This window comes from Benincasa hispida, chromosome 12 (genome assembly GCF_027475165.1).
Source record: "Benincasa hispida cultivar pf3 chromosome 12, pf3_genome.v1.1, whole genome shotgun sequence".
NCBI lineage: Eukaryota > Viridiplantae > Streptophyta > Magnoliopsida > Cucurbitales > Cucurbitaceae > Benincasa > Benincasa hispida.
The window spans coordinates 54,748,691-54,775,392 of NC_143489.1; positions in this window are offsets into that span (position 1 = coordinate 54,748,691).

Sequence of the window (26,702 nt, forward strand, 5' to 3'; positions counted from 1 at the left end):
TCTAATTTGAATAATTTCACGCCAACAATTAAATTTTCAAACTTACACTTGAAGTCCAAAATTCCAAAAATGCCCTCCAACTAATAACAATTACTGAAATTCCACATAATAAAGTTATTGAAATTACATTATTACTAAAAAAAATGTGCGGGGTGTTACATTCTTCCCTCCTCAAAGAACTTTCTTTCTCGAAAGTTCATTCTTGAAAATAAAACTCCAGGGGTATTACATTCTTCCCTCCTTAAAGAACTTTCGTCCTCGAAAGTTCATTCTTGAAAAAGCTCCAGGTACTGGGCCTTCATCTCATCCTCTCGCTCCCAGGTAGCCTCCTTGAACTGGTGATTCTGCTGCAAGACTTTCACAAAAGCAATTTCCCTACGGCGCAACGTCTCTGGCGAGAAATTCTATAGGCTTCTCCTTGTAGCTCAAGTTGTCATTCAATTGCAATAACTCAAAGTCAACTACATGGGACGAATTTGTCACATACTTCCTTAGCATCAAAACATGGAAGACATTATGAACTGAAGATAGTGCTGGGGGCAATGCCAAATGGTAAGCTACAGGGACAATTCGCTCTAAGACCTCGAAAAGTCAAATGAATCTCGGACTCAACTTCCCCTTCTTGCCAAACCTCAGAATACCTTTCATGGGTGCCACCTTTAAGAACACTTTATCACCAGTCTTAAATTCTAGGTCCTTACGTCTCACGTCGACATAGCTTTTCTGTCTGCTCTGAGCTGTTTGCATACGAGCCTTAATCTTCTATATTGCTTTATTCATGGCTTGTACTAGCTCAAGTCCTAGAAATTTCCTCTTTCCTACCTCATCCCAATACACAAGAGACCTGCAGCTCTTCCCATTGAGGGCTTCAAACGACAACATGCCAATGGTAGCCGAATAACTGTTATTATGTAAATTCCATCAAATGCAGGAGAGAGTCTTAACTCCCTGAAAACTCTAATGCACAAGTGTATAACATATCCTCCAATGTCAGGTTCAAACGTTCTTTCTGACCATCAGTCTGTGGGTGAAAAGCTGTACTAAAGTCCAATCGAGTACCCAATGCTAACTGGAGACTCTTCCAAAAACTAGATGTAAAACGAGGGTCGCTATTTGACATAGCTGAAACTAGCATCAAAAGAGGTATGACAACCCCTTCCATATATAGCAATGAAACTTAAGATGCTGAAAACCAACTATACTTTAACACGTTCAAGCTGAGAACTCTGAAAACGGTCATGCAGTTAAGAAAGTCTTATATACTAAAAACATATATCTGAGCCTACCATGTCATAGGGAAAACTTCATATGTGCAGTGAAGAAACTGATCATACTATATAATGCGTCATCTGAAGATACATACCAGAACAAATCTAGTCAACTGAAAACTACTTCTACTCTAGAAGCGCCAACTGTGATGCCTTTCTTAGGGTCTACATACCTGAGAATAACTCTGTGTAATTAAGTCTCACATTCATGAGAAACTCATCATGAGGCTCTATACTGTCATGGGCTATAAAACTGCTTAAGTCAATCCTTATCTTATTCTTTAGCCTTAAAATAATCACATATCATTACTTAGACTCTGTTGCGGATGAGTCTAAAATTCCCTCTGAAAATGAGGTTTTGAAGTCTCTGGATGCTAAAGCATCAATCAATCGATAACACATTTCCATAACCTCGTAATAACCGTAATTAATCCCTGAAGTTAGTTTTTACGATAAAACCTTCTTGATTCATAAGTCATAACTTGACTTACTCGTACTCCCTAAAGCTAGTTAACTCATTGCCCATGCAAGTGAAAACATACTATCCTATACCGCTTCAAACCCACCTATAGCAATTTCTTGTTATCAACTCAACTTTATTACAAGTCTATTCCTTATGCCAATGGTGATATTGAAAGATCCAACTTACTTACTTTTGTGTATATACCACTTTTGTCTACCTCGAGCTGGATTAAGTTCCTTTTTCAATCAAATTGAGGGTCTTTCTAGTTCATGTTTCGAACTTGAACACTACGTCAAAATCCTTTAAATCTTACTAATGCCCTCAATGATTTGCCTTTTAACTAATGAAGCCTCAACATACCATGTCAATAGTTCTTGAACATCTACTGTTACTAGTAACTCCATTTTAGCTTATCCCTTCTCAAACTTTTATTTTGATAATAGATTCTTGTGTTAAAAAAAAAAAAAGTTCCATACCGATCACCTATGTAAGCTATCTTTTCATCCAAGTCATACTCTCCTAAAGTTCCACATGATAATGAGATATTTTTCTTTTACACCAAAAAAAATTTCTTGTAACCCCTCATATCATGCCTCCAAACTATATATAACTAGAAGTTTTGATTATATTAAATTCCTCTCTCTTTCCAAAAGAGTAAACTTTCTTGGATACTTTTTTTTTTCACTTTCCAAGTGGAACATAATCTCTTTACTAAAGTATATTTACTTAACTCCTCCATAAGTCTTATCTCTCTCACTAGGAATTTTCATCATGTAGAATTCTCCTTTGCCAATTTTCATGCTTTTAAACTCCAAAAGACTTTCGTTTGTTCAAATTTGTCCAACTTTGTTCTCCTTATCACAATAAGGCTATGGATTTAATTAATCTAGGTATTCTAAAATAATCCTTCTACCGAAACAAATAACACTTTGCTTTATCCCTTTTAAGTCTAAACTCATGTCCAACTATTTTGACTTCCTTTAATGACATCAACTTTGCTAGATCTTCCAAAAGAATCCTTCATATCACTACAAATACTTTACCTAGTCCATCAAGTCGTAGTATTACCAAAGTGATTATGACTTATTAATTCTTTCCAAAATTCCTCTCAAAATGTTTAGTTTAAATATCTCAGAACCTCTAATAAATTCATAGTCTCTTCTTTTTCTCCTTATCTATAGAACAACTTTTAATCTTATAATTGAGTATGTGGCCTGCGAAGAAATTTATTTATACCGCCTCCAATTGCACCACAAAACATAACACTAGTCTTTAATGAATTATCGTCAAGACAATTGCATTCCTGGGCTTAAACATATACATATCTTTATTTCTAACTGTCATAACTCTACATAGTTTCATCAACCTTTAAGATCTCTGAAGTGAGGTATATGTATTTTTTTTTTTCATTTCTAACATGATTTCCATGAGATAAATTAGTGCCAAGTGACCTTATAATTTATTCTATTTTATTTTTTTCCCTCCTTTTGTAGTGTCGTACCTGATAATCCTTTTATAATAACTTCTAACAAGTCACTGACCTAGCATTAGAATATAACTGGTGCATTTAAGCTAAACAAATATTTTAATGCACAACTATTATAGAACTTGTAATTGATAAGACATACCTGGCGATGACGAGGAATTCGTTCTTAGGCCACAGGGACAATCTGGACTTACATAGTAAGTCAGTCTACAGAACCCAAAACATGGTCTTTGATACCAACTGTAATGACCCGACCCCCTAGGACTTAAGTTAGACCGTTACTAAATACATGCATGCGTGGAACTCAAAATGATACTCGGTTATAGCGAAATAAATGCTAATTAAATTAGATAAGTTCAAAAGACTTTCATTAAATTCAAATACTAAAACAATAGTAGGGTACCCATAAATCATAAAGGATAGTAAATGAGTATGAAAAAACGATCCTTAAAGTAAGTTTTAAACATCAAAACTAAAAGTTAAGAGAAACATGAAAATAACTCTAAATTTCATGATGTGGAAGCGTGAAAACTAGTCCCAGTGGCTCGATCACGAATTCCGCTTGTCCCTCACTAGTGCATCTCTACCCTTACCTGAAACAACATCATGAGAAAGAATGAGTATAAAATACAGAGTAAGTAACCCCACTACTAGGGTCAGGCTAGGCATCTATGTCCTCTAGATACCTACCTCTGGGGAAACATATAAATTGCTCTAGTCCTCATGGGACATATATACACATGAAAAAAAAAAGGAGACTGAGTCCTATCCTATTGTAGTTAAGTATGCCCATTACCTCTGGTGAATCCCGAAGGAGACACAAACTGGTGAATCCCGAAGGAAACACAAATTGATGAATCCCGAAGGAAACACAAATCTAATGGGCATCTAACTAATCAGTAAGGACATTTGCATAGTCTCAACATCATAATCATCACTGTACGAATCTAGGACATACATATAAACCTCAACATCCATGACTATGCAACATACACATATACCTCAACATTATGGTTCTACAACATACATGTCTACCTCAACATCATCAGATCAAATACAACCATGGAAGCACATACCATCTCATACTAACATTCAAGTGTCTATGTGCATAAATAAATAATTCGGATCTCATAGCAGAACATACTTTAATCATATTATACTATTAATCTTTCATGCTGTCATTCTGCCATAACCTTCATGTTAAATTCCTTTTCGTTTTATACTTTAAATTCCTTTCTGTCGAACGTGAGGAAGAAAAGGGGGGTGGGGTTTGACATTTTATTAAAAAAAAAAATAATAATAAACAAAGGAGGAAATAAATGTAATTACATTTAATTCCTTTCCATTTTATACTATTAAATTCCTTTGCCGTTTTAAAAGAAAATTAATTCCTGCCATTCATTTCTAATTTGAATAATTTCACGCCAACAATTAAATTCTCGCACTTACACTTGAAGTCCAAAATTCTAAAAATGCCCTCCAACTAATAACAATTACTGAAATTTCACATAATAAAGTTACTGAAATTACATTATTACTAAAAAAAATGTGTGGGGTGTTACAAGTGTATTAGCTACATCTATGAGGCAGAAGGAGAACAATTTATTAGAGACAATGTTATAAAAAATACAGAGTCTTCCAAATAATATCTATAGGGTTAGAGAGTTTATATAGTGCACTTTTCTAAACCTTAAGTGGAAAAGGAAAATAATTAAATAATTAAATACATCGAATACCAATTCTAATTAGGTTTAGGATTCAAGGCATTCTAAAAAACCCCAATTCTAATAATATCCACATTGACTTGAAATCTTCTAAACCAATTCTGATTAGAATTCAAGGTATTCCTTTTGGGATTGGTGTCCTAATTCTCCCGGTGATCTCGTAGTTTGTAAACATTTTGTAAATATATTGTTATTAATAAAATAAATGTTATTTTATAAGCATTTACTCAAATCCAATACACTAAGATCCGTGGTTATTTCATGTAACTTAAGCATGTATGTGGAGACATACAAGTGGATCATGCCTTAAGTAATAACCTAAATGGTCTGTAGTATAAGGATAAAGGAGGGATACCTTATCCTGGTGGCACTGTGGATACGACCCGCTTTGTAGATGTTACAACTGTTGTAAAGTACTACAAACAGTCTGATCTTGACCATTCATGTGGAGACATGCGAGCGAGGGTATCCTATACAAAGAGTTTGTATAATTTTGGACCACGAGATGATTAATCTCTTTATATAACACCATTGATAATTGAGACTTACATCTCACTAGGATGACCATAGGTAACATGACCTTAATCCCGAGTGAATTGGGAACTTCTGCTCATAAGGGTGGTTCTTTGATTTGTTTGGGTGAGAGTGGCCAGATTGCCAACTCAACAAGCCTACCATTTTGGGGATTCGTCTAATTGGTGAGCTGGGAACTCAGCTACACAAGACGGAATTCACTCATTCCTCGAAGCAGGGGTAAGTAGATAAATTACTCCTTTAAGGGCTGATTCTGGGTCTTGAACATAGTGACCACACCCTTTTTTCCAAAGAGAGAACTCAATCATAATAGGACTATGACTTATTGTTCATTAGAGGAATCAGGGGTTAATTGTGGAGTTAAATGTAATTACAGTTGCAAAATGATAAATTGGCCTAACTGTATTTACGAGCGATTTGTGAAGGATCATCGTACTATTGATTGGTTACATGGACACATAAATATATTTGTAGTGTGAAGAGTGCAGCTATCGGTCTTTAGTGGAGTGACCAACAGTTAACGGATAGTGGATCTCGTAATTAAAGAGTTTAATCAGTTATTCACGTACCGTTGGAGCTTCAAACTACAAGTCCATAAGGTCCCCTTGGTAGCTTAATGGGTTCAAGTTGAGAATTAGATTTTGGGTTAATTTGAAATGTTCAAATTAATAAGAGGAAATTCAATTATATGTGATGTAATTGATATGATTTATTAGATACATAAATTGGAGGAATTAGTATAAATATGATTTATATTAAATACCATAAAATAGAAAAAACACTATGATTTATATATTTCATATGATGAAATATTAAAACTATAGGTTATAAATATAATATGATAAGTTGATTATTATATTTATTTATAACATATTAATTATATGATAATTAATTATTTTTTTTCTTTAATAACCGAATTGAGTAGGAGGTTATTGGAAGTTTTATGGTAACTGTGAGATAAAAAGGAAAATCGTTTTCCAAAATTAAGTTGATGATCATTCGGAATAATCTCACAAAGAAGCTATTAAGTAAAAACGTTTTACTAAACGATAGCATAGAGAGCATACATGATTGAGTACGAGTTTACTATACGATAGTTACTCGTTTAATCATTACTACACAATCGAGTAGAAAAGTTTATACGATAGGCTTCATCTTCTAAATGATCGAGTACATTGTATACGATAGATAATATTCATCTCCCACTTACTCGATCGTCTACCTCCTGCTTTCCTTAATAAAAAATCATACAGAGCCTATGACTCCTGGATTCTCACACCGAGAATACCAAGGTAACACTTGTGGTGGTGTTTTTATTCAGTTCGAGGATTGAGTTGGACTCGATTGGGATTGAGGTTCATTCAAACATTCATTGAGATCGTGTTTTGTTCGTTGTGTTCGAGTTCATGGTGATTGAACGACTTGTTGAAAAATCAAGGGATACGTGAAGAAAGGTTCTTCAAAGGTTCACATACTTTATCCCTTGTATCTTTATTTTAAGTAGCATGTCGTAATTGCTGTTTATGCATAATCTGTTTCTGTTAAGACTGTAATTGTTTGTGTTCATTCTGAATGGAATTTGGAATGATCCCCTTTCACTCAAAAGATTTATGTTTTAGATTTCCTTCAATTCCAACATCTATGTCTTTAAAAGAGACATAAAGGTGTGCAAACCATATTGTTTATGGAACATAATAGAAAGAGAGCCTTGCTTGTAACATCTTGATTTTTTTTCTGTGGAATAAGGATGATGATGCCTGATAGTAAGGATTTGTTGTTGCTTGCAAACCCTTAATCAAATAAAATTATAATTACTGAACTCTACTACACTTCTACAAAGGCATAGTAATAATGACAAGTTTGAGGCGATCCATATGGAAACGTAAGTTATGGTTCCAAATAGTTAATTAGCTAGTTATAACAGTAAGGGGGGGGGGGGGGCTTGTGTATGGATAGAGATAATTTGCATGAAATTAAAATCATGAAACTAAAAGTTAGGGGGTAAATGTAATCTAGAATTGAAAATTCTAGTTTCAGAGCAAGAGAGATTCTGATACAATTTCAGACATTGATTAAATGCACATTTGATTCATGTGTGCACACACTTAGCCTAACCAAACTCATCGATGTTATAGGTAACCAATTCATTGGATTAAATCTAGCAAGTGCCCTAATTTTCAATTAAAGGTAAGGCTCTGATTAAGCTAAATGATTTTAGTTCTATTGGTTCAAAAGTGTCTATATAGAATTAAACCATTCACATTATGTTCTAGGGTTCCATTGCTTGATTAATCAATTAGGTAACCTAATTAGTTAATCAAATTATCCATGAATCTAGGTTTAACATGTATTTAAGATTTATAGTTAGACTACAATCCTAACATACATGTTTCAACCATTACTACTTTGGTGATTTTAGCTAGATGAACAACAAAGAATATGCGAGCCTATAATCCATTAGCAAAGATATACATTAATGAAAGGAGAGTCAACCCATGCACAAACATATATCTAATTAAGATCAAGATTCAAGAAAACATAAATCTAAAATGCATACTTCATTCAAGAGAAAACTCAAGAAATTAACATAGGTTCTTGCTCCCCAAAACTAGAGAAATCCTTACCTCAACATTCCATAGACAAGATGAAGAAACGGAGCATCCAAACTTTGATTACAAACCAAAAAAATGTAAAAATATAACCTAAAGAAACTAGAAAGATATATAGAGGGAGAAGAATAAATTTTAGCTCCACTTCGACCTCTATAGTTTCCAACTTGATAAACCCTAAAGAAAGATAATGTATTTATAGGAATATCGGTGGCGCTATGGCGTTTTTCCCTAAAAAAAGCACTCTACCAAAGCGCAGTGCTGTGAGTGTACGTCCTTGAAGATCCAGAGCTCTGTGGCTCTCTCAACTTGAAGTGCCTACTGAAATTTGGCACCAACCATGGCACTGTATGGGCGCTGCTGCACCAACCCCTGGAAGTATTTTCGTCTTTTTTCGCTCCTTTGAAGCCTTGGGTGATCGATATGCTCCCAATCACTCCAAATCAACCTCAAGCAACATACATCATTCCAAAATGCATGAATTATTTGATTATCTTCAAATACAAATAACTAAATGTTGGGATTGGTGTCCTAATTCTCCCAAAGTTACATAGTTTGTAAACTTTTGTACATTATTATTAATAAAATAAGAGTTATTTTATTTGCATTTACTCAGATCCAATAAACAAAAATTCGCGGTTATTGTATGTAAACTTAAGCATGTATATGAGATATACAAGTGGATCATGCTTTGAGTAATAACCTAAAAGGTCTGTAGTACAAGGATAAAAGAGGGATACCTTATTCTTGTGACACTATGGATAGGACCCACTTTGTAGAGGTTTACAAGTGTTATGAACTACTATAGATGGTTTGATCCTGACCATTCATGTGAAGACATGCGAGCGGGGGTATCCTGTACAAAGAGTTTGTATAAAACTGGACCGCGAGATGATTCATCTCTTTATATAACACTGTTGATAATTGAGACTTACATCTCATAAAATGACCATAGGTGACATGACCTTAATCTTGAGTGTTTTGGGAACTCCTGCCTTTAAGAGCGGTCCTCTGATTAGTATGGGTGAGAATGGCCAGATTCTCAACTCAACAAGCCTACCTTTTTGGGAATTTGTTTGATTGGGGAGCTGGGAACTCAATTACACAAGACAAAATTCACCCCTTCATCGAAGCAGGGTAGTAGATAGATTGCTCCTTTAAGGGCTGATTCTGGGTCTTGAACATAGTGGCCACATCCTCTCTTTGGAAGAGAGGACCCAGACATAGTAGGACTATGACTTATTGTTCACTAAAGAAATCAGTGATACTTAAGGAGTTAGATGTAACTATAGAGGCAAAACGGTAAATTGGCCCAGTTGTACTTACCAGTAATTTGTAAAGGGTCATCGTATTGTTGATTGGTTATATCCAATGGACACATAAATATATTTATAGTGCGAAGTGTGCAGCTTTCAGTCTTTAGTGGAGTATTTGACAGTTAACAGATGGTGGATATCGTGATTAAAGAGTTCAGTCAGTTATTCACGTACTGTTGGAGCTTCAAGCTACAGGTTCATAAGGTCCCCTTGGTAGCTCAATGGATTCAAGTTGAGAATCAATTTTTGGGTTTGTTTGAAGTGTTCAAATTAACAAGAAGAAATTCAATTATATATGATATAATTGGTGTGATGTATGAGATATATCAAGTGGAGGAATTAATGTAAATATGATTTACATTAAGTACCACAAAATAGAAAAAGAACTATAGTTTGTATGTTTCATGAGATGAAGTATTAAAACTATAGGTTATAAATATAATATGGTAAGTTGGTTATCATATTTATTTATAATATATTAATTATATGATAATTAATTTCTTTTTCTCTAATAATCGATTGAGTGGGAGGTTATTGGTGGTTTTATGGTAACCATGAAATAAAAAGGAAAATTATTTTCCTAAAATTAGGAGTTGCCTCATTCAGAAATAACTCACGGATAAGTTATCAAGTGAAAGAGTTTCACTAAGCGATAGCTTTGAGAGACTACACGATCAGCTAAGCGATCGCTTACCTTTGACTATACGATAGTCATTCAGTTGATCGTAGCTAAATGATCGTTTAAGAGTTGACAATATGATCGTTGACCTTTTGATTGTAGCTAAACGATCGAGTGGCAAGTCTATGCGATAGGCTTCCATTTACTAAACGATCGAGCACATCGTCTATATGATAGACAACATCTTATCTCCCACTTCCTCGATCGTATACCTTCAGTCTCATCCTCTAACACAATCATACAGAGGCCACAACTCCTGGATTCTCACACCGAGAATACCAAGGTAATCATTGTGGTGGTGTCCTGATTCTGTTCGTTGGGTTCGTGGAGGTTGTGTTTGTTGGCTGTACCGGTCGTTGTGTTCGAATGTGCTGTTCTTGGACGCTTGTAGATTAATCGAGGGATTCATGAAGAATGTTTCTTCAAAGGTATGCATCCTCTATCCCGTGTAACATCGTTTAGCATGCCGTAATTTCTTGTTGTGCATGACCTGTTAGTTTTCATTCTTGTATTGTAATTGTTTATGTTCAATTGGATTAGAATTTAGAACGATCCCTTCCGCTGCTCATGGAAATCTTTGTGTTTGATTTCCTTCATTAAGCACATTAAATATGACAAGAAAGTGAGATTGAAGGCATATAAATAGCTTATAGCAATAGCTAAAAATGGAAAAGATATGTTAGATGATTAGTTAATTGAGTTGGCTAATAATCAGAGGTCCAACAAAAAAAATATTATCGTCATGGATAATCAATCTAACACATTATTTCTAATGTTTTAACAATTTGATTGTATAACAATTGTAAATAAGTATAATATATTGTAGCATCTCTCGCTCTCCCTCCCTCCCTCCCTCCCTCCCTCCCTCCCTCCCTCCCTCTCTCTCTTTCTTTCTCTCTCTTTCTCTCTCTCTCTCTCTATATATGTATGTATATATATATTGTTTATCGATAATTTGTTGAGTTCAACAATATGAGGTGGGAGTTGGGATATGCCATTTTGCTGAGGTGTACCAGGTGCAGTTGAGATACAATTCCATACTCTATCATATAGTTCTAGAATCTTAAATCCATATATTCTCCACCTCGATCCTATCAAAGTGTTTTAATGGTTTTACCTAATAAATTCTCAACCTTAACCTTATACTCTTTGAAATTTTCAAGAGTTTAAGACTTGTGTTGCATTAGGTAATGTACTCATACCATGAACAATCATCTATAAAAGAGCTAAAGTATTCATACCCTCCTCTTGCCTTAACATTCATAGGACCACAAATGTCTGAATGTACAAGTTCTAAGAGTTCTTTGGCTCTATTATCTTTTCCAGTAAAAGGTCTCTTTGTCATCTTGCCTTCAAGGCGTGACTCACATATAAGTAAAGTGTTTTCTTCTAACTCGCTTAGAATTCCACTCTTAACCAATCTCTTAATCCTATTGATACTTATGTGGCCAAACTTTAGATGTCAAAGATGCACATTTTCTTTAGTGGAATTGTTTTATCTTTTATTTTGAGTTTTCGTAGTTTTGAACATTTCAGTATTTAGAATTACTGTAGATGCTAATGGTCTTAACACATGTAAATTACTTTCTAAATTTGCAAAAGAAATATTAACACTATCTTTATAAATAAATGATTTATTTATATTAAAAGAAATAGTGTAACTTTGTTCAGGTAAACATTTTATAGAAATTAAGTTTATAAATAAATGCTTTATCGACTTGTTTAGTTCCGACCTGCATGGTCATCTCGCCAGTCTCGAGTTGTTGTGATAACTTGTATTCATACATGTTATTCTCTCTTAATAGTTAGAATATTTAGAAGCAATTAAGATAAAATGCATTGAAATTATAAGAGTATAGTGTAAAAATCCTTCCTATGCATTCAATGTCTTCAAATGTAAGGCCATATCAAATTGCATTCTAATCAGTTGAATATGTAGGAATATAGACATAATGGAAAAGAAGCTATGCATTAGAGCCAAAGATAACTATGTACTGGAGCCAAAGAGAACTATGAAGCTAGAGGATCATAAAGCAAGGAAATGCAAGAGCATGACACATGTGGCAGAGCTACATAAGCAACAAACACAAAAGCCCAATGCATCTGAAAAGGGGACCATAGACAACTACTAGAAGAAATGTGCATAGTATTGTGTGGATGCGGCCTGACGTAATTGCCACTGTCTTGTGTTGTAGAAGTGGTTCTGCGTCCAACTCTATATATATATCTCATTTTCAAAGAAGAAACATAATTCAACTATAGAGGTAGAGTCCATTAGAATTTTGCCTAAGAGGAAGAATCCGAGAGAGTTGAGTCCAATTTCCATTGTCATTGAAGAAGACAACTTGAGAGAGGATCTTCTCCATTCATCCTTTGTCCACCATAGAATACAGTTTAGCATCCATCCCAAGATCACCGGAGAGTGCGAGGGTGTTATCGACGATCATCATCTCTCCATACATCCCATCACTCAATCTCTTTACCATTTCGTATTTTGTTTCTATTTCTATTTTGTCTATTTACATTGTAATGAATTCTTCCCACTTTAATACTTATATCATGACTTCATCTCTAGCTTCTTTTTCTACCACTTTTATGTATCTTTCAATGAATCACTAACTCTGACTTGGGATGAGTTAATCTTCATTTCAGTGAACTCAATGACAAGTGAAGGTTCATTTGATTTATGTGGCTAACACTCCAAGAGGTGAAGACAAAGAGGTTATGAACATGAACACTAGTTTGTCATTCGGTTCAAAGGTTTGAGGATTACTTATTCCAACTTTTCTCACCTGTTTCTTTCCATAACTCATTTATGTGCTACGCGTTCATTGCCTTGTGTCCACTATTGCACATGCATCTCTACACTACCTATATTTTACTTTAATTTTTATGCTTTTCACTGCACCAAGCACATCCATTAATTGATACCTTTACCCCTACATTCTTTAGTAGAAAATCATCGACTAAGTTAGTTTATCTTCTAAACACCATCCCTGTGTTCGACCTCAGCTCTCATCAAGACTACCTTCTAATTAGCTTATACTTGGTTTATTAGAAGTAAAACTTATGCGAACTATTAGAAAAACATTATTAGTTGCGATTGAGTTAGTTTCGCGTCTAACAACACATTGGCAGTGTTGGGGTTGATGCCCTAAATCTCGTAGGTACTGTATTTTATAATTGTAATATACAAACATTTTATTTATTAATTAAAATATGAGATGTTTTATTCAATATTTAGTAGCATTAACCCACAAACCAATATACTAATATCCAAGGTTATCATATGTAGGTTAAACACATGTATGTAGAGACATACAAGTGGATCATGTTTAAGTGATAACCCAAATGGTTTATAGTAGATGGATAAGGCTGGGTACCTTATCCTGGTGATAGTATGAATATTTTGGGATTTGTCTGATTAGGGAGCTGGGAACACAGATAAACCAGACGAAATTCAATCATTCCCTAACATCTAGGTAAGTAGATAAATTGCTCCCTTAAGGGTTGATTCTAGGTCTTGAACAATGTGTCGCCACACTTGCTTTTAGCCTGAGAGGGGTTTGGTCATAGTTAGACTATGACTTATTGTTTATTAGAGGGATTAGTGGTACTTAAGAAGTTAGATGTAACTATAGGGACAAAACGATAATTTTGGTCTAGTTGTATATACGAGCAATTTGTGAAGGGTTATCGCATCGTTGATCGATTATATCCAATGGATATAGAAATATATTTGTAGTGCGAAGAATGCAGTTGTGAGTCTTTAGTAGAGTGTCCGACAGTTAGTAGATGTTAAATAATTTAATTAATTAATTCAAGTACCATTAGAACTTCAATCTACAGGTCCATAAGGTCCTCTTTGTAGCTCAACAGGGATTATTGAGAATTAATTTTGGACTAATTTGAATTGTTCAATTTAATTGAGGGAATTAATTATATGTGATATAATTAAATTTAACTCAATTATATATGATATAATTAATACAACGTATTTGTACATTATAATATAAAGTTTTTTTTAGAGAAATTAAATATTTGAATTTGATTCAAATACTAATTATATGGATGAGATTCATATAATTAAATTAGTATAAATGTGATTTATATTAAATGTCATGCATTAATGAGAGAGAAACAAACTATAGGTTATATTACATTTGATACAATATAAAAACTATAGGTTATGTGTTATATTTGATATAACATATAATTTAATATATATTATATGATAAGGTAGTTATCATATAAATACATATATGAAATAATTTATTAAATTATTTTGTATTTAATATATTAATTTTTGAAATATAATATGGGAGGGAGTTGTAACTCCCTTCTCCTCTTTTCCCTTTAGTGGAGTAAAATGCATGAATGGATGTGACGTGGTTTTCCTAGAATATCTCTTCTTCTTCCCTGTAGATTTTTTTCTCCAAAAAAAAAAAAAAACCACACAGAATAATTTTTTCTCTAAACAATCACTCTCCCTCTTCCAAAAAAAAAAAAAAAAAAAAACACAGAGCCCACACCTCTTATTATTCTCATCCCTTATAGAGAATACAGAGGATTACTTATTGGTGGTGACCATCTTGGATTGCTGTTTTATTCGAGGAGATTTGAAGAGTTTGTTACCAGATCATGGAGAAAGGAATTTCGTGAAGAATTTTTGATTCATCAAGGGTATGAAATTTCTTCTCCCTTTTTTTCATTTAACACATGTTGTAAATTTATTAATTAATGCATAATTTTCTATTTGGTTCCGTAAATTCATTGTTCTATAAGAAATTGAAAATTGGGCCAATCTCCGTTTTTGCTACGGAACTTCACAGTTCCTTCAATTGGGATATGAGCAGAGGTTTTTGGTCCCAATTTTTCAAAATTTCTAGTTTTTTTTGTCTACAGAATTGGTGGGTTTTTTGCACTTTGTATGTTGATGAATGTATAGAATGAATGTGTTGCAATTTTTGGATGTTTTAGGATTGGATTTTGGAATACTGCTTTATTTTTTTTTTTTTACAAAATTTGATTTGTAAGGGCTCAATGTTTTGGGCATAATTAATGCTATAGAGTATGTAATTTAATATTCCTGTGTCATTCGTGATCATCCAGTGATTTTTTAGAGAAATTGAGGCAAAATTCGGAGGAATTACGATTGAATTTACAACTATACAATGGCTTTTGTACAGTAGTGTTGCAATGCTGTGTTCTAGTGTTGCAACACTGCAAATGGGCGGAATGGGATGTTCTTTCCATAGCGTTGCAACATTAGGTCATAGTGTTGCAACGTTCCGAGATGGAAAGAACAAATCGATTCATGCGTGGTTCGGTTTTTGGCTTGGTCAGTTTGTGTCCGGTTCACTTGGTTCGAACGGTTCGTGGCCCGTTCAGGTGATGGCCAATCTGGTTCGTGTGATTTAAGACCCGCTACGCTTATTTTGAGGTCTTGAATCGGTTGACTATTAACTTTGTAATAATTAGATCTTTTTTTAATTAATTTAATATAATTATTATATTAATTTAGTTAATTGTTTAGAGTCCAATCCCGGTCCAATAATTGTTTTAAATCATGCATTTGGTGTATGATTTATTTTATGTATATATTTATATATGTCATAATGTATGTCATATAGTAAAATCCCACCATAGATTATGCATTATTCATGCATCATTTATATTATAAATGTTATAATATATAGTTGCATGATTTAATTTATAGCATGCTCATGCATCATATAATATAAATGTTGTAATAATAGTTGCATGAATTAATAACATAGCCATGCATCATTTATATTATAAGTGTTATAATATATAGTATGAATGTATGGATGAATGTATGTTATTAATAATTTCATTACTTTATTATATAAATGTTATGTATGTTAAGTAATGAAATGAAATTTCATGAATCATGTCACTACTTTATGTTGTTTTATAATTGTTATAATATACTTAAATTATGTATTCACATTCAATAATTGATTCTAAGATTATTTCATTTCTTTTATGAAAGTTATAATTAAATGAAATTAGAATTAAAATCAATAATTCAGAATTGCATGCAAACCTTAGGTTAAAAACATTTTTTAAAATAGTTTTAAAATATGATTCACATAGACCTATAATTATATTTCTAATGAGATTAGAAATTAGTTTAATCTTTTAATCAATTTAATAGGATTAAAATGATTTTAGTTAAAATTTGTAGCAAATGTATCTATAAGGGACCTTTTGTCTAAGGCTAGTTTTGTTTAGACTGGTATATTTAACCTGACGAAAACGGACACCCCTTTATGGGAACTAACCTGGAAAGGTGAATTAGATAGATTTGCTACAAACATGCATTTATTGATTAAGGTTTATTATAGTGTTTAATGAACATTAATCAAAGTTGTCTAACTATCCAAAAGTAAGTGTTGCTTTTGGGAAAATTTAAGTTAAATTAACCCTAGGTAAAGCATTTAGTGGGAGGAAAATGGGGTATATGATACGTCATTATTTATTTTCACGTATCTCCCTAAAAGTTCACACTGTGAGATCTATACTCGGCCTCGAGGCACCTTTGCTTGTGTCCCCCTATGGGTGGTGTTTGTATAGGTCAATACCAGGGTGAATAGAGAGAGTGTTTATCGTAAGTGGGAACACAAGGTGTTTCAACATAACCCTCGTTCTCTCTCATTAGTTTTTAGTAAATTTTCATGCTCGGCCTTGAGGCACCTTTATTTGTGTTCCCCTATGAATGGAATTTGCATAACCTTTTATCAAACTCCAGAAATGAATAGGATTGCTTTATTTTTTGCCCCAATCGATTTTTTCCTATAGTTGGCTCATATGGGCGAAACTTTAGAATCTAAAATGAGGGGTTACATTTACAAAAAAATATTAAGCAAGTGAACAATTTCTGGACCGAACAATGGTGACTAATATTTATAGCAACAAAGAGTTGTGTTGTATATTGGTTGAGATGGTCTCATTTCAGTGAAGGGGTATGGTGACTTTTACTCTGCCTCACTGAAACATCATTGGAAAATAGATGTCACATAGAGTGCATTATATTGTTTTGCTAAATTTGATTAGTTTTTCAAATGGGTAATTCTAGAATCTTAATCTAAATAATTTGTATGTTTTCAGCAAATTCATTATGACTTCCACAACATTAAATATACTCACTGCTGACAAACTTAGCGGTGAAAACTACACAACTTGAAAAACATTATCAACACAATCTTAATCATTGATGACCTGAGGTTTGTCCTAATAGAGGATTGTTCTTCTGTTCGTGCTCAAAATTCTTCTCGAAATGTTTGGAAGGCAGATGAGTGTTGGGTAAGGGAAAATGAAAAGACTCGAGCGTATATCTTGGCAAGCCTTTCTGAAGTCTTGGCCAAGAAGCATGAGCCCATGATCACAACCCATGAAATTATGGAGTCCCTGCAGGGGATGTTTGGATAACCATCCGTGCAACTCAGGCATGATGCTCTGAAAAACATCTTTAATGCCTATATGCAAGAAGAAGCATCTATTAGAGAACACGTTCTCAACATGATGGTCCACTTCAATATGCCGAAGATGAATGGGCCTGTCATCGATGAAGGCAGTCAGGTTATCTTCATATTGGAATTTTTAGTTGAAAGTTTCTTGTAGTTCCGTAGCAATGTTGTTATGAATAGAATTGACTACAACCTGACCATTTTGCTCAATGAGTTATAAACTTTCCAGTCCTTGATGAAAACCAAAGAACATAAAGGTGAGGAATGTTGCTTCATCCTCTAAGAAGTTCTACAAAGGTTTGACCTCTAGAACTAAGTCTGTGCCTTCTTCTTCCGATACCAAAAAGTGGAAGAAGAAGAAAGGTGGAAAGATGAAAGCTAACCCACCAACTACTACTCAGAAGGGTATAAAGGCCAAGGCTGCAAATGGAATTTGTTTCCATTGCAACAATAAGGACACTGGAAGAGGAATTGTCCCAAATACTTGGTGAAAAAGAAGAAGGCAAAGTAAGGTAAATATGATTTGATTGTTTTGGAGACTTGTTTAGTGAAGAATGATGATTAAGCTTGGATAATAGATTCAACTGCCACTAATCATGTTCATTCTTCATTTTAGGGAATTAGTTCCTGGCGAAAACTAAAGGTTGGAGAGATGACGATGCGTGTTGGAACTTGGTACGTCGTCTCAGCTGTGGTACTGAGAAGACTTCAAATCACTTTACAGAATAGATATATTTTTATTAGAAAATGTATTTATTGTTCCTGATTTAAAGAGGAAATCAATTTCTATAAAGTGTTTGATTGAACAACAATATTTTGTACATTTTTCTGTTAATAAAGTGTTTATTTATAAGAATGGTATAGAACTTTTTTCTACAAAGCTAGAAGATAATCTTTATGTGCTAAGACTCTTAGCAACTATAACCCTCTTAAATACTGAACTTTTTAAAATTGCAGTAATTCCCTCCCTCTCTAATTTTGTAGCTTTCTCACACTTTAGGACTCTGAAATTCGTCCTCAATTTCATTTTTTGAACAATTGATAGGCTCCCAATTTATAGAGGATTCAAACATGGAGTAAAAAAAGTAGCCAAGAATGCATGATTTTTCACATATGGAATACTGGTGCGACAACCTGTCCTATGCCTAACACTTCGCGTGCATCCCTTTACCGCAACGCAGTGCTATGCCACGATAGGACAAAGTTGCACTATCCTAGTGCAACGACACTTCTAGACAGCGCCACGGTGCTTTTCGTTGTGCTAGAAAACACCCCTCTCAGATATTTGCCCCGAGGGCAGCGCCAACCTAGCATCGAGCGTTGCTCTATTTTAGGGTTATTAAGCCTTTTGTTCTCTTTTCATCACTTTCTTTGATCCATTGCTCTATTTTGACTTTCTTGGGGGTATTTAAGTCCTTTTTATCTAATTTTGACTATGAATTCAAATCTTGAATATAAACCCTGGAAATCACTAGCAAATATATCAAATCTTATAAATTAAAAACCATTATAAATTTAAGACAAGTAATGCACATTTTGAGCTGCATTTCATATACATTGTGATCTCTTACATCTTTAAGCTTGTGGTTATTTTGACTTGCATTTGGGAATGGATTGGTGCTCTTTCCCAATGATGCATGCTTTAGCTATAGATTTTAGCTTGAACGTCACCCCCTTATTTTGTCTAGCTCTAATCGCCTAAGTAGTAAGGTTGAATCATGTATGTTTGAGGTATAGACTTTCCATTTATCATTCATGCATGCTCAATTTAATCAAAGAGAAACCAATTAGTTAACTTAGGAATCCAAGTTATTAACTGTTGCAATGGAACCCTTAATCTTAATGCAAATGTTTGAGTTTTATATGGATGCTATTGAACCCAATGGGAAAAAATATAAGCTATAGTTAAGGCACTTGCTTGACTTTTCCAACAAGCTATCAATTCGCTATGCAAACGTGTTAGTTGAGTTGAGTAGGTCGTTTTGTGCTTCACAATCAAATGTATGTTTAATTCTGAGATTTAATGACTAAATTACATTGGATCACCACCTGCTCCTAGACTAGATAGTCCAATTTAAGGTTACATTTACCTTTTATCCTTTATTTTCCATACTTTTCTCTATTTACACAAAATCTCCCCATTTACCGCTTTACTAAGAAATTGGCTTAGTGAAAAATATTTCGCACTCCCTTGTGGATTGACCTAGTTGATAGTATCGTAAAAGTACTATTTTTCCTAGCTTAATTTAGGCTCGTTCATGGATTTTACACGCTCATTCTATGATTTTGTAGATATTGAGCAACTAAAAGTTAGAATTAACTTTTGAAGCTGAAATGGGATGAAGATAAACTAAAGCGAAGCTCTAGAGCATGAACCATGAAGAGAGAAGAAAATGGATGAAATTGCCCTTTGCGCCAGGCGTAGTGGAGCTTACTCGGCACTACGCCTGGTGCCTCTTCTAGTAGTTGTAAAAATGGTGTAGTGCCATGGCACTCAAGACTTTGATGAACATACCTCGCACACGCATGGTAAAACATAATGTTGTGCCTCTCACCCCACCCCTTTATGCTTTGACAAGCATGGCCAGTGCTGTGGTGTTGTCTTTAAGCACCTTAGTGCCAAGCCTTTTTATATAAATTAGATTTTTAACAAATTAGGTCATTCGAAGTTCAAGTTTCCTGCCTTCAGCTCCAAATTCTCTGTATTTTCACTCCCAACATATATCCTTCCTTGTATTTTTAATTTTCTTCATATTGAAGCTCATCTTGCCACATTATGAATGGCTAAGGTAAGTCTTCTCTAGCTTAGGGTAGGATAAAATTCATTTTGACTTGGTTGTAAGACTTGTAATTTATGGTTTGCTACTGATTTTTTATGGATTCTTGATATATGTCATCTTCTATGATTAGAAATAACGTATGGCTTGATCAACCATTATATTTTCTTTGCTTTCATAAAGAAGAATACACCTAGTTGTGTTAATCTCAATAGGGCATAGATTAGAGCATGCTTGTATGTAAATTTTAGGTTGTTTAGGATGATGCTTTTGCTACATTTCATGATTAACAATCATTCAAGGATTACATCGTTAGTAATTAGGACTACCCAAGATTTCAAATGAACATGGCTAGATTATCTAGGCTTAATGCGGTGTTTAATTGATCAGTCCTTTATTGGATCCGATTAATTAAGTAAATGATTAGTTCAATAGGACATTAGTTTTGATCTCAAAGTCAAGCAAACGAGCCAAGACTAGAATTGAGCATGTAAATAATCCTTTGAATTCGATGAGCAACCAAGCAAATGAATGAATTTTAAATCCCTAAGCTAGGGTCTTTAATCGAAACAAATATGCCTTTTAAATTACACATTTTTAAATTATGCATTTACTTTCATGCCATTTAATTTCATTGCAATCAAAATAATTTCACAAACCACCTTGTTACCCATCGAGATCATCAATTAGCTTTAATATCTCAAGCTTCCCTTGTTGAGACAACCTGTTCTTACTAGCTTTCAAGCTCTTGAGAGTGGTTTATAAGTTTTATTTGTTTGGGGAATCGACAAGTATCGAACACGGGTCTTGCTATTGATACTATCTATTAGTTGAAGTTCTGGGTCGGTGATTATAAATGTATTTGATCGTAAGAACCCTATGATAGGTTCTTGCATTGACGCCATTGCTAGAGAAACATATTTAGTTCGTTTGCTTTTGCTTTTTTTTTTTTTTTTTGATAACTTGTAGAAATACAAATTATTGTTGAAATAAAAGTTATTGTTGCTTTTAAGTTAGAATAATCGACATTATTTGATCAAAAACATCTTAACATTAAGTGAAAATAGGGCAAAATATCTTCCTTGCGTTGAACAAGAGCAAACAAGATTTACATTATATTAAGCATTAATCTGTTGAAAATGTAGGAAATAAGTAAAAAAAAAAAAAAAAGCAAAGGAAGTGAAGTCCATGCATTGAAGTAGCATTGCGGTAGAGACCCAAGCAGCGAGCTAGATCACATGCAAGGAGGGGACTTACCGACAACACTAAGGTACGACGTGAAAAAGATGTCTGACACACCTACCATGGTACTTGAATGGTAGAGAATGTCCTCCATGTTCGCTTATATAAAGAGTGCCCTAAAAGAGAGAGAGGGATATGACACACGCAACATCATTGAAACTCATTGTTCACATATTAGGAGAATTCTAGAGGGTTGATCGAAAGAGAAAGGAATTGAGCTCGAGAGAGACTTCTTCCTCCCTTTAATCGCAACAATCAGATGCTAAGAAAAAGCACCTGCAAGCTCAAGTTGGGAGGAAGCTGAATATTGCCACTGGAGGCTTGGCTTATCACTCTTCATCCATCACTTTTCATCTATTTTCATTTCAACTTGTTATTCAAACATTTTATAGTTATTTTTTTTATTTTGTAATATATCATGAACTTCATCTTCTTCTTCTCCACTTTCATTTCTTATTTAATGGATTAAGGTGATTATATCATCATTCCACCAAATGTAACTTAGTTTTACGTTTATTTTGATTAATGTGTGTGTTTCTTATCTTGGTTCTATTTAGCTAATCGAATCAAGTAGTAGTAATTAACTGCCTAATAGGGTAAGTGATTGTGGACTTCATTAAGTAAGCAAAGTAGGTCGTAGTATCTTTAGAGATAAAGACAACCCTTCGTTCAAATAACTTAAAGCATGCATCGTTGAAATATGATAAATGTTGCTGATAACTTGTAGAAATACAAGTTATTGTCTTTCAAAAGTTGGAACATTGATTCTTAATGATGAAAATATATTTGTCTTAAAGGAAAATGCATGGAATTCTTCAAACACCACTAGCCTTTACAAAAGCATACTTTTTGATAAAACTGCTTCACTAACACATTATATCGCAGGATTTCAAGAAAATTCGCTAAATGTCGCAGGCTAAGCTAAGGCAAAGGCATGCGTCCAAAGTTGCCCAACACAGAGAAGATACATTGGTTCGTGCTGTTCCTGTCAAATCACCACTTGCAAATATGGGTTTCTGACTGTCAGTGTCTGAAAAGCAGCTGAACTGGCAGACGGCTGGGCATGGAAATTAATGTTTTCCTATCACAAGTTGTTGAGAAAAACGCCTATAAATAAGAAGACTTACAACCAAAGAAAGGAGGAATTTTCTGAGAGAGACCATAGAACTTAGATCATAGTTACTTTGCTGCTGCAAGAGGAACATATGAGGGAAAAAACCATTGTCATCGTTGATCAAAGAGAATTGTTGAAGACCAAACTCGAAAGAGAATTCTTCTTCATTTATCACCAAGTTGGTTGTACACGCACTTGGATCAAGCCAAAGAGGACAAGAGATTGAACTCTGTGACTTGATTCTTTCATTTTCTCACTTCATTTCCATTTTCTATTTAATGCGATTAAGTGTTATTATTGTAAAGACAATTTCATTATTTATGCAATCTTGCATTTGATCCATCACTTTTGTCTATGCTTACATTCTATTGTGTGATCGACGTGTTTATGAATTTTTGCATGCTTAATGTCCAAGCTTTAATCATTTTGATCATCTGGTTGAAGTTATAACTCAATTAAAACTATTCGAGAGAAAAGGATAACTAGAAATGTATTGAGTCAGAACATACAGCAGATTTAGAGATAAAAATACTTGTGCTTCACTACTTTATGTAATCAATGCATGCACTCTAGAAAGAGGAGCATATGTGGAATTCACATTGAGAATTTTTTAATAATAAGATCAAAGAAACAGAAACCTAACACATCTACATACATTATGTTTATAAACAAGCATCCCTGTCATCTTCATTTTTACCCATACTCTTGCACACGTGTTCATTTTACTTGGGATCAATGCATTGTTGGGGTTGATGCCTTAAATCTCGTAAGGTTCTGTAGTTTGTAAACACTTGTATGAAAAAATATTTTGTGATTTATAATATATGATATTTTATTCACATTGTCTATGAAATATTTGATATTTTAGTTGCATTAACCACAAACCAATAAACTAAGATCCATGGTTATCGCTATAACTTAAACATGTATGTGGAGACATAAAAGTTGATCGTATTTTAAGTGATAACCTAAATGGTCTGTAGTATATGGATAAAGCTGGATACCTTATCTTGGTGAGACTTCGAGTATGGCCCGATTTGTAGGTGTTACAATGTTGTAAAGTGTTACAAATGATCTGATCCCGATCATTCATGTATTAGACACGCGAGTGGGAATATTCTATACAAAGAAGTTTGTATAAGACCGGACCATGAAATGTTTAGTCTTGTTATATAACACCGTTCATAATTGAGACTTAATCCTGAGTGAGTTGTGAACTCCTACCTATGAGGGTAGTTCTTTGATTTGCATGGGTGAGAGTGGCCAGATCGTCAACTTAACAAGCCTACCATTTTGGAGATTCGTCTAATTGGGGAGCTAGAAACTCAACTACACAAGATGGAATTCACTCCTTTCCCGAAGTAGGGGTAAGTAGATAAATGGCTCCTTTAAGGGTTGATTTTGGGGTTTGAACAATGTGGCACCACACCTTCTGTTGGCCCGAGAGGGGTTTAGTCGTAGTGGGACTATGACTTATTGTTTATTAGAGGAATCAATGGTACTTAAAGAGTTAGATGTAACTCCAGGGACAAAATGGTAATTCGGCGCAACTGTACTTACGAGCGATTTGTGAAGGGTCATCGTACTGTTGATTAGTTATATCCAATAGACACAGAAATATATCTGTAGTGCGAAGAGTGTAGTTGTAAGTCTTTAGTGGAGTGCCCGACAGTTAACGGATGGTGGATAATGTGATTAAAGAGTTTGGTCAGTTATTCACGTATTATTAGAGCTTCAAGCTACAGGTCCATAAGATCCCCTTGGTAACTCAATGGATTAAACTTGAGAATCAGTTTTTGGGTTAATTTGAATTAATAAGAGGGAATTTGATTATATATGATATAATTGATATAATGTATTTGATACATTATTGTTTGATTTGAGGAACTAATATTTGAATATGATTCAAATATAATTTCTATGAATTAGAGTCATAGTTATTAAATTTAATATAAATATGATTTATATTAAATGCCATAAAATAAAGAAAAAGAATTATGGTTTATATATTGTATATGATGCAATATTAAAACTTTAAGTTATAAATATAATATGATAAGTTAGCTATCATATTTATTTATATTTATTAATTATTTGATAATAAAAAATATTTTTCACAATAACTACCCTTAGTAGGTAGTTGCACGGTTTTATGGCAATTTTGTGATAAAATGAAATTTGATTTCGAAATCTTACACGATTGATATTATTAACTATCGAGTGACTACACGATAGCAACGAGAGACTATACGATAATGTTCTTATCTAACCGACCGAGTATCGAGCCTATGCGATAAACTTCATCTTCTACACGACTGTGTCATGGTTTATTCGATCGTATCCTCCTTCACTCTAAATCTTCCCTCAAATCAAAATAAGCCAGAGCCCACCACTCCTGGATTCTCAAACCAAAATACCAAGGTGGTTGTGTCCGATTTGCTCGAGGATCGATTTGCTACTCGTTGCTACTTAAGGGAGATCGAGTTCTTACTTGTTGCATTCATGTTTGATCGAGGATTATCTTGTAGAAGTGTTCTTCAAAGGTATTGCCTTTTTATCCTTTGTATTTAATTCAAAGCAGGTTGTAATTTAGTTTATAATGCATAATCTGTTCTGTATGATTGTAAACGCATGAGTTCTTTCACAATAGAGTTTGGACGATCTATTTTTGCTCATAGGTCCTCTGTAATTAGAGTTCCTTCGATTGGTATCAAAGCCAAGTTGTTCTAATTTCCAAATTCTATTGTTGTATTGAATGTCGTTTACAGTCTTTGTGGGTTTTTAACATTCTGCAATGTGTTTAAGTGTTAAGTATTTTGTGGATGTTGTTGATTGATAATTTTGGGATAATTGTCTCTGTTTAAAGCTTTCCTTTACTTTTACAAAAGTTAATTTGTAAGGGCCCCTGCATTTTTGGGCATATTAAGTTGCATTCGAGTCTGTATTCCTTTAAGTTTTTGAGTTGTTCGTGAAGAAGTTTCAGACGCAAGGAGTTGCTGTTCTCTTCGAGGTAGAAGACAAATCGATGGTCGCATCGTGTAGCTCAAACTATACGATCGTTTAGATTTGGCTATGAGATCATATAGAAATGTTCTACTTGATCATGTAGTATTTGCTAAACGATCGCATAGTTAATGCTACGCGATCAAGTAAAGAGTTTATTCGATCGTGTTGCGTTGGCTACATGATCGAGTAGACGCTTGGGGGTAAACGATCGCAAATTATTTGATACTCGATGCAAGATATGCGCGTTAAACAATCATGTAGGCTATCATGCTCATCGCATAGTTAGTAGCTACACGATCACTTGGTAGATGATACTTGACGCTTGCTACTCGATCTTGTAGACTATCATGCTCATCACATAGTCATTAGCTACACGATCACATGGCATGCATTACTGAAGCACGCTACACGATCGCGTGGACTTTCATGCTCATCGCTTAGTCCTTAGCCAACGATCATCGCTACACGATTGTTTATACTCGATGTGCGTTACTCGACGATCAGAAGGATTTACTACATGAACAAGTGACGAGGCTTCAAGTGGGCGGTTCAAGACCCGATTCACCTATTCGAACTGGTTGACTCGATTCTTTTGTAATAGTTTAGCTTTTATTTTCGGTTTTTTAGACAAGTTATCTCGGTTCATCAACTTTTATTAAATGTATATGTGATATATGTTCAAATTATATGATATAATGTATGTCACATAGTTTTAAAACTCACCATAGATTATGCATTTAATTTATGCATCATCTTTATATTATAAATGTTATAATATAATAGTTTTCATGATTAAATTACCTTAAAGCATGCTCATGCATCATATAATATAGGAATTATAACATATGCATGCATTAAAGCATATCCATGCATCATTTATATTATAGTATGCTCGAGTTCTTGCTCGTTGCATTCATGTTCGATCGAGGATTATGTTGAAGAAGTGTTCTTCAAAGGTATTGTCTCTTTATCCTCTGTATTTAATTCAAAG